Here is a 7,428-nt window from a genome sequence, read left to right on the forward strand (position 1 = left end):
GAGAAGTTCTTCCGGAAGGCTGCAGATGGCAGTTTGGATTTCGCCGAGGACGATGTGTGGAGGATGCTTGGAGACACGTGAAGAGCAGTGTTTGTGCCATCCCGGCGCAATACGTGCTCGGCACATTCGTGGTCTTCAAAGGAGCATTCGACAACGTCGAATGGAGTGCTGCACTCCGACGACTAGCCGACTTGGGATGCCGGGAGATGGGCTTGTGGCAGAGCTTTTTCTCCGGCCGAAGAGCAGTGATCCGAAGCAGTTCCGGTACTGTGGAAGTACCGGTAACTAGAGGCTGCCCGCAGGGGTCAATCAGTGGCCCATTTATCTGGGACATACTGATGGATGTACTGCTTCAGCGTCTCCAGCCGTATTGCCAGCTGAGTGCATACGCGGATGACTTGCTGCTTCTCGTCGAGGGAAATTCCCGAGCTATGCTAGAGGAAAAAGGAGCACAGCTGATGTCCATCGTAGAAGAGTGGGGAGCGGAAGTTGGCGTTGCCGTCTCGACCAGCAAGACGGTAATAATGCTGCTGAAAGGTGCCTTGAGACGTGCGCCTACGGTGAGGTTTGCTGGAGCGAACCTTCCGTATGTGCGTAGCTGTCGGTACCTTGGCATCACGGTCAGTGAAGGAATGAAATTCCTCACGCACATAGCTTCGCTTCGCCAGCGGATGACCGGAGTCGTTGGAGCATTGGCGCGTGTGCTTCGAGCCGACTGGGGCTTCAGTCCTCGAGCCAGGCGGACCATATATGACGGACTCATGGCACCTTGTGTGCTGTTTGGTGCCCCGGTATGGTATGACACCGCCGAACAAGTAGCCGCCCGGAGACGACTAGCCTCCTGCCAGAGGCTAATCCTGCTTGGATGCCTTTCGGTATGCCGAACAGCGTCCACAGTGGCACTGCAGGTACTTGGTGGAGCTCCCCCGCTTGACTTGGCTGTTAAGTTTTTAGCGGTCCAATACAAGCTGAAGCGTGGATACCCGCTGGAGGAGAGCGACTGGCTATACGACGAGGACACTACGTGTCTAAGCTGGAAGCAGAGGAAGACTAGAAGAGTGCTTACTGCAGAGTTGGCAGAACAGATGGGATGATGACAGCGAACCAGGACGGGTGACGCATAAATTCATCCCATATGTCACTCTCGCCTATCGGGATCCAAGATTTGGATTCTCGATGAGGACGTCTTACCTGCTGACAGGTCAAGGGTCGTTTAACGCATTTTTGCAAGAATCCTGGAAGATCAACAGAGGACTCAACGGCTGGCAGTGTTTGCGGACGAAGTGTTCCGTAGGAGGAGGGGTGTTTAGCCCAACAACTTCGCCGTGTGGTTAGCGGGCGAGAATACTTCCACCATAGGTCCCTCTAACCCTGCTTGTCGGAGCAAAAAGAGGAGGCCCACCGAGCCTCTCTTTCGGTACCACGGGTTGTGCAGCTATCCAAGACTGCACATTGAGGTAGGCCCCCTGGTGGGAGTATCGTGGTGGCTGTGGTTGGTACCCATATCGCGGGTAGAGCCTTCGTGTTCGACGTTTGAGTTACGGTGCTGGTTGCGCAAAACTCGGGTGCTGTGACCCAGAGATCAGTAGAGATTTTAGGTAGATCTCGCTCCTCAGCAAGGGGGAGTGCTTGCCCGGCAAGCAAGTACTCGAATTGCTACCGGGGTGGTCGCTATGTACATAGCTATAGCTTCTAGTCCGGGACGCTTGTCTGGCGTATCCAGACACATACACCATGTTGATACATGCACCACTTGTGGGTGTTCAAGGTGTCGTGGTTGTAATCCCTTCAGTGTGGAACACGCCACGTAAAACAAGTTCGGAGAGATCTGAAAAGTCGTCGTCGTGTCCCTATCTACTATCTAGCGAAACCACAGCCAAGGGAACGGGCTTGGAATAATTAGCGGGGAAAGAAGACCCTTTTGAGCTTGACTCTAATCTGGCAGTGTAAGGAGACATAAGAGGTGTAGAATAAGTGGGAGATATTAGACCTCGGTTTGGTATCGTCAATGAAATACCACTACTCTTATTGTTTCCTTACTTACTTGATTAAATGGAACGTGTATCATTTCCTAGCCATTATACGGATATATTTATTATATCTTATGGTATTGGGTTTTGATGCAAGCTTCTTGATCAAAGTATCACGAGTTTGTTATATAATCGCAAAAAAATTCTTTAATAAAACGATGCATTTATGTATTTTTGATTTGAAAATTTGGTATAACTCCAATTACTCAAGTATGATCCAATTCAAGGACATTGCCAGGTAGGGAGTTTGACTGGGGCGGTACATCTCTCAAATAATAACGGAGGTGTCCCAAGGCCAGCTCAGTGCGGACAGAAACCACACATAGAGCAAAAGGGCAAATGCTGACTTGATCTCGGTGTTCAGTACACACAGGGACAGCAAAAGCTCGGCCTATCGATCCTTTTGGTTTAAAGAGTTTTTAACAAGAGGTGTCAGAAAAGTTACAATAGGGATAACTGGCTTGTGGCGGCCAAGCGTTCATAGCGACGTCGCTTTTTGATCCTTCGATGTCGGCTCTTCCTATCATTGTGAAGCAAAATTCACCAAGCGTTGGATTGTTCACCCATGCAAGGGAACGTGAGCTGGGTTTAGACCGTCGTGAGACAGTTTAGTTTTACCCTACTAATGACAAAACGTTGTTGCGACAGCATTCCTGCGTAGTACGAGAGGAACCACAGGTACGGACCAATGGCACAATACTTGTTCGAGCGAACAGTGGTATGACGCTAAGTCCGTTGGATTATGCCTGAACGCCTCTAAGGTCGTATCCGTGCTGGACTGCAATGATAAATAAGGGGCAATTTGCATTGTATGGCTTCTAAACCATTTAAAGTTTATAATTTATTTTATAAACGACAATGGATGTGATGCCAATGTAATTTGTAACATAGTAAATTAGGAGGATCTTCGATCACCTGATGCCGCGCTAGTTACATATAAAAGCATTATTTAATACAATGACAAAGCCTAGAATCAATTGTAAACGACTTTTGTAACAGGCAAGGTGTTGTAAGTGGTTGAGCAGCTGCCATACTGCGATCCACTGAAGCTTATCCTTTGCTTGATGATTCGATAAATAAATGATTTTTCCTGTAGCCAAACAAACACCTCGTCATCAATTTAGTGACGCATATGATATTGTCCCTATCATATAATTTTTGATATAAAAACTTTAAAGAATTGTATCAAGTTGCCAAATACCTCGTCATCAATTTAGTGACGCATATGATATTGTCCCTATCATATAATTAATATAAAGACTTTAATGAATTGTGTCAAGTTGCCAAACACCTCGTCATCAAATTAGTGACGCATATGATATTGTCCCTATCATATAATTAATATAAAGACTTTTTAAAGAATTGTGTTAAGTTGCCAAACACCTCGTCATCAACAACTATATTATGGTTGCGCCGACCTCTCATATTGTATTCTCTTATGTGTTCATAGGATTTTGGCAATTATACGAGTAAATTAAATAATATACATATGAAAATGATTAATTATTATATGTATAAGGGAAAAAATGCTGAAATATTCCCATATTATCTTAGTATTATAGAGGAAAGACCGTTGCCGACCTCTGATATTGTTCAAAACTTATGTATTTATATGATTTTGGCAATTATATGAGTAAATTAAATAATATACATATGAAAATGATTAATTATTATATGTATAAGGGAAAAAATGCTGAAATATTCCCATATTATCTTAGTATTATAGAGGAAAGACCGTTGCTGACCTCTGATATTGTTCAAAACTTATGTATTTATATGATTTTGGCAATTATATGAATAAATTAAATAATATACATATGAAAATGATTAATTATTATATGTATAGGGGAAAAAATGCTGAAATATTCCCACATTCTCTTAGTATTATAGAGAAAAGCCATTATAGTGAGAGGGTATAGTAGTGTAAACGACCGGAATTACGACAGAGGGTTCAAAAACTACTATAGGTAGGCAGTGGTTGCCGACCTCTCATATTGTTCAAAACTTATGTATTTATATGATTTTGGCAATTATATGAGTAAATTAAATAATATACATATGAAAATGATTAATTATTATATGTATAGGGGAAAAAATGCTGAAATATTCCCACATTCTCTTAGTATTATAGAGAAAAGCCATTATAGTGAGAGGGTATAGTAGTGTAAACGACCGGAATTACGACAGAGGGTTCAAAAACTACTATAGGTAGGCAGTGGTTGCCGACCTCTCATATTGTTCAAAACTTATGTAATCATATGATTTTGGCAATTATATGAGTAAATTAAATAATATACATATGAAAATGATTAATTATTATATGTATAGGGGAAAAAATGCTGAAATATTCCCACATTCTCTTAGTATTATAGAGAAAAGCCATTATAGTGAGAGGGTATAGTAGTGTAAACGACCGGAATTACGACAGAGGGTTCAAAAACTACTATAGGTAGGCAGTGGTTGCCGACCTCTCATATTGTTCAAAACTTATGTATTCATATGATTTTGGCAATAATATGAGTATATTAAATAATATACATATGAAAATGATTAATTATTATATGTATAAGGGAAAAAATAATCATATTATATATGAATAATGGAAAAAAAATTAAAAGTTCCTATAATCTCTTAATATCATATATAAGAGAATAGCCCGTATGTTGGGTGGCAAACGGAATTGAAAATACCCGCTTTGAGGACAGCGGGTTCAAAAACTACTATAGGTAGGCAGTGGTTGCCGACCTCCCGCATTATTCGAAATATTTATTTCGGATTATGTTTATATTGGTTACATACAATAAAGTATATTATTATCCGTACAAATTTGTTTCTCAGTTCTATAGAACACGGGACTTGGCTCCGCGGATAATAGGAATATACGCTTTTTAGATATTATCGTTGAAACAAAAGTCAAGTTTCTATTATATATAGAATAACAAATCGTTTCCATATATTATCGTTAATTTTTGGAGGCAGGCAAATATTAATTTATTACCTGCCGTATAGTTGGATTATTATATCGTTACGGTATAATACAAATATGGATTCTTATGAAAGAAATATAAAATTATATATTAAATGTGGAAATATTATATGCGCTTGGTTTTATGTTATATGTTACCAGAGATATATATGAAAAGAGATAAATTTTAAATTTATCTTCAAAATGCAAATGATTTAACTTAATATTTATATTGGTTAAACAAAAATTGTACATGTGAATAGTTGTGATGCGACTCTTTGGAAACATCATCTAGTAATCATTAACGTTATACGGGCCTGGCACTCTCTATGGGTAAATGGCCTCATTTAAGAAGGACTTAAATCATTAATTTCTCATACTAGAATATTGACGCGCCATACACTGCATCTCACATTTGCCATATAGACAAAGTGACTTAGTGCTGAACTGTTTTCTTTTCGCTCGCCGCTACTAAGAAAATCCTTGTTAGTTTCTTTTCCTCCCCTAATTAATATGCTTAAATTCAGGGGGTAGTCCCATATGAGTTGAGGTTGTATATATAACTATATTTTGCCATAAATTCTTTATATATAAATGATAAAACAATCAATTAAATTCGTTATAAATAGTTCCAATAGTTCTTGTAAGCAAAGTTATTTTTTATCCATTTAACGAACCAACGAAGAATAATAACAAAACCAAATTTTTCTTTTTCCGAATCATTAATAAGAGACAATTCTAGATGAAAAATATTTCAATTTTTTATGCTAGACATTTCTCAGTATTATTTGATTGAAAAAGAAAATATTTCTCTTCGTTTTTCACATTCAAATGTGAGATAATGTTTTTCATTTCTTTTTTAATATTATGAATAAAATCATTATTTAATCCAATAATATACCATATGCTTATAAAAAATTTATAAACAAATTAATTTGCATAGTCTTACAACCCTCAACCATGAGTAGTCCAAGCAGCACTATAAAATTATTTAAAGTACACAACAGCATGGACTGCGATATGCGTTCAAAATGTCGATGTTCATGTGTCCTGCAGTTCACACGATGACGCACAGTTTGCTGCGTTCTTCATCGACCCATGAGCCGAGTGATCCACCGCTTAGAGTTTTATAATTCATTTTTATATAATATCAATATTGTTTTTATTGAAAGAAATTAAAAATACACCATTTTACTGGCATATATCAATTCCTTCAATAAATTTATTTTTATACCTAAAAATAAATGTTGCGATATGTCTTAGTTTCATATAAGCATTATGTATCATAATAATCTGGTTATGGTTTGCTATTTTGGGTGACACATACTGCAAAATTTATATAAAACATTAACCTGATGGATGACAGGTACAAACATTGTATATTTTAGGTTGTTGCATTAGCCAACGTATGCTCATAACATAGATGAACAATACATATTCGCAACGCGTGTATTTTATGGTCCATATACACACACACTTATTTCGATTACCACATTCAAAATTATTTTAATTTTAATTCGACTTCTACTTTCAAATTTTGTTTAGTTTCTTCGATTTCCATTTTCGAGAATTTGTTTTTATAGGAAACGCCATTGTAGTAGTAAGTACTGCCACAAATACGCACAACAACATTAATAATGTTAAAGTCTTTTTATGAGGTTGCCAAGCCCCACATATAAAATAAAAGCCATCTTCATTTTATTTTGACTTTAACTTTTGATTCCGTGGAATCATTTTGTAATATTTTTATTTTGGTAAATTGTATTTATTTGTATTATAACAAATGTTTATTAACGATAAGGATATTATACAATAATGATCCTTCCGCAGGTTCACCTACGGAAACCTTGTTACGACTTTTACTTCCTCTAAATAATCAAGTTCGGTCAACTTTTGCGAAACAACCGTAACACGCAAGGCGTCACAGTGATCACGTCCGGAGACCTCACTAAATAATTCAATCGGTAGTAGCGACGGGCGGTGTGTACAAAGGGCAGGGACGTAATCAATGCGAGTTAATGACTCACACTTACTGGGAATTCCAAGTTCATGTGAACAGTTTCAGTTCACAATCCCAAGCATGAAAGTGGTTCAGCGGTTTACCCGGACCTCTCGGTCTAGGAAATACACGTTGATACTTTCATTGTAGCGCGCGTGCAGCCCAGGACATCTAAGGGCATCACAGACCTGTTATTGCTCAATCTCATTATTGCTAGACGCAATTTGTCCATTTAAGAAGCTAGTGTCCTTATAATGGGACAAACCAACAGGTACGGCTCCACTTACATAAACACATTCAAACACAATAAACATTTTACTGCCACCATGAATGAAGGCTACATAAGCTTCAGCACCATAATCCTGAAGATATCTATTTAATATATTTGAGTCTCGTTCGTTATCGGAATTAACCAGACAAATCACTCCACGAAC

The 7,428-nt window shown here is 38.5% G+C and overlaps 1 non-coding gene across 1 annotated transcript; it reads right to left on the reverse strand.

Annotated features, from left to right (window-relative positions):
* Positions 1-5,943: 5,943 nt before the first annotated feature.
* Positions 5,944-6,122, reverse strand: LOC117148997. Its single transcript, XR_004459996.1, has one exon. It is a non-coding gene; the product is annotated as a 5.8S ribosomal RNA (ribosomal RNA).
* Between the last annotated feature and the right edge of the window lie 1,306 nt (positions 6,123-7,428).

Source organism: Drosophila mauritiana, chromosome X (assembly GCF_004382145.1).
Source record: "Drosophila mauritiana strain mau12 chromosome X, ASM438214v1, whole genome shotgun sequence".
Lineage (NCBI taxonomy): Eukaryota > Metazoa > Arthropoda > Insecta > Diptera > Drosophilidae > Drosophila > Drosophila mauritiana.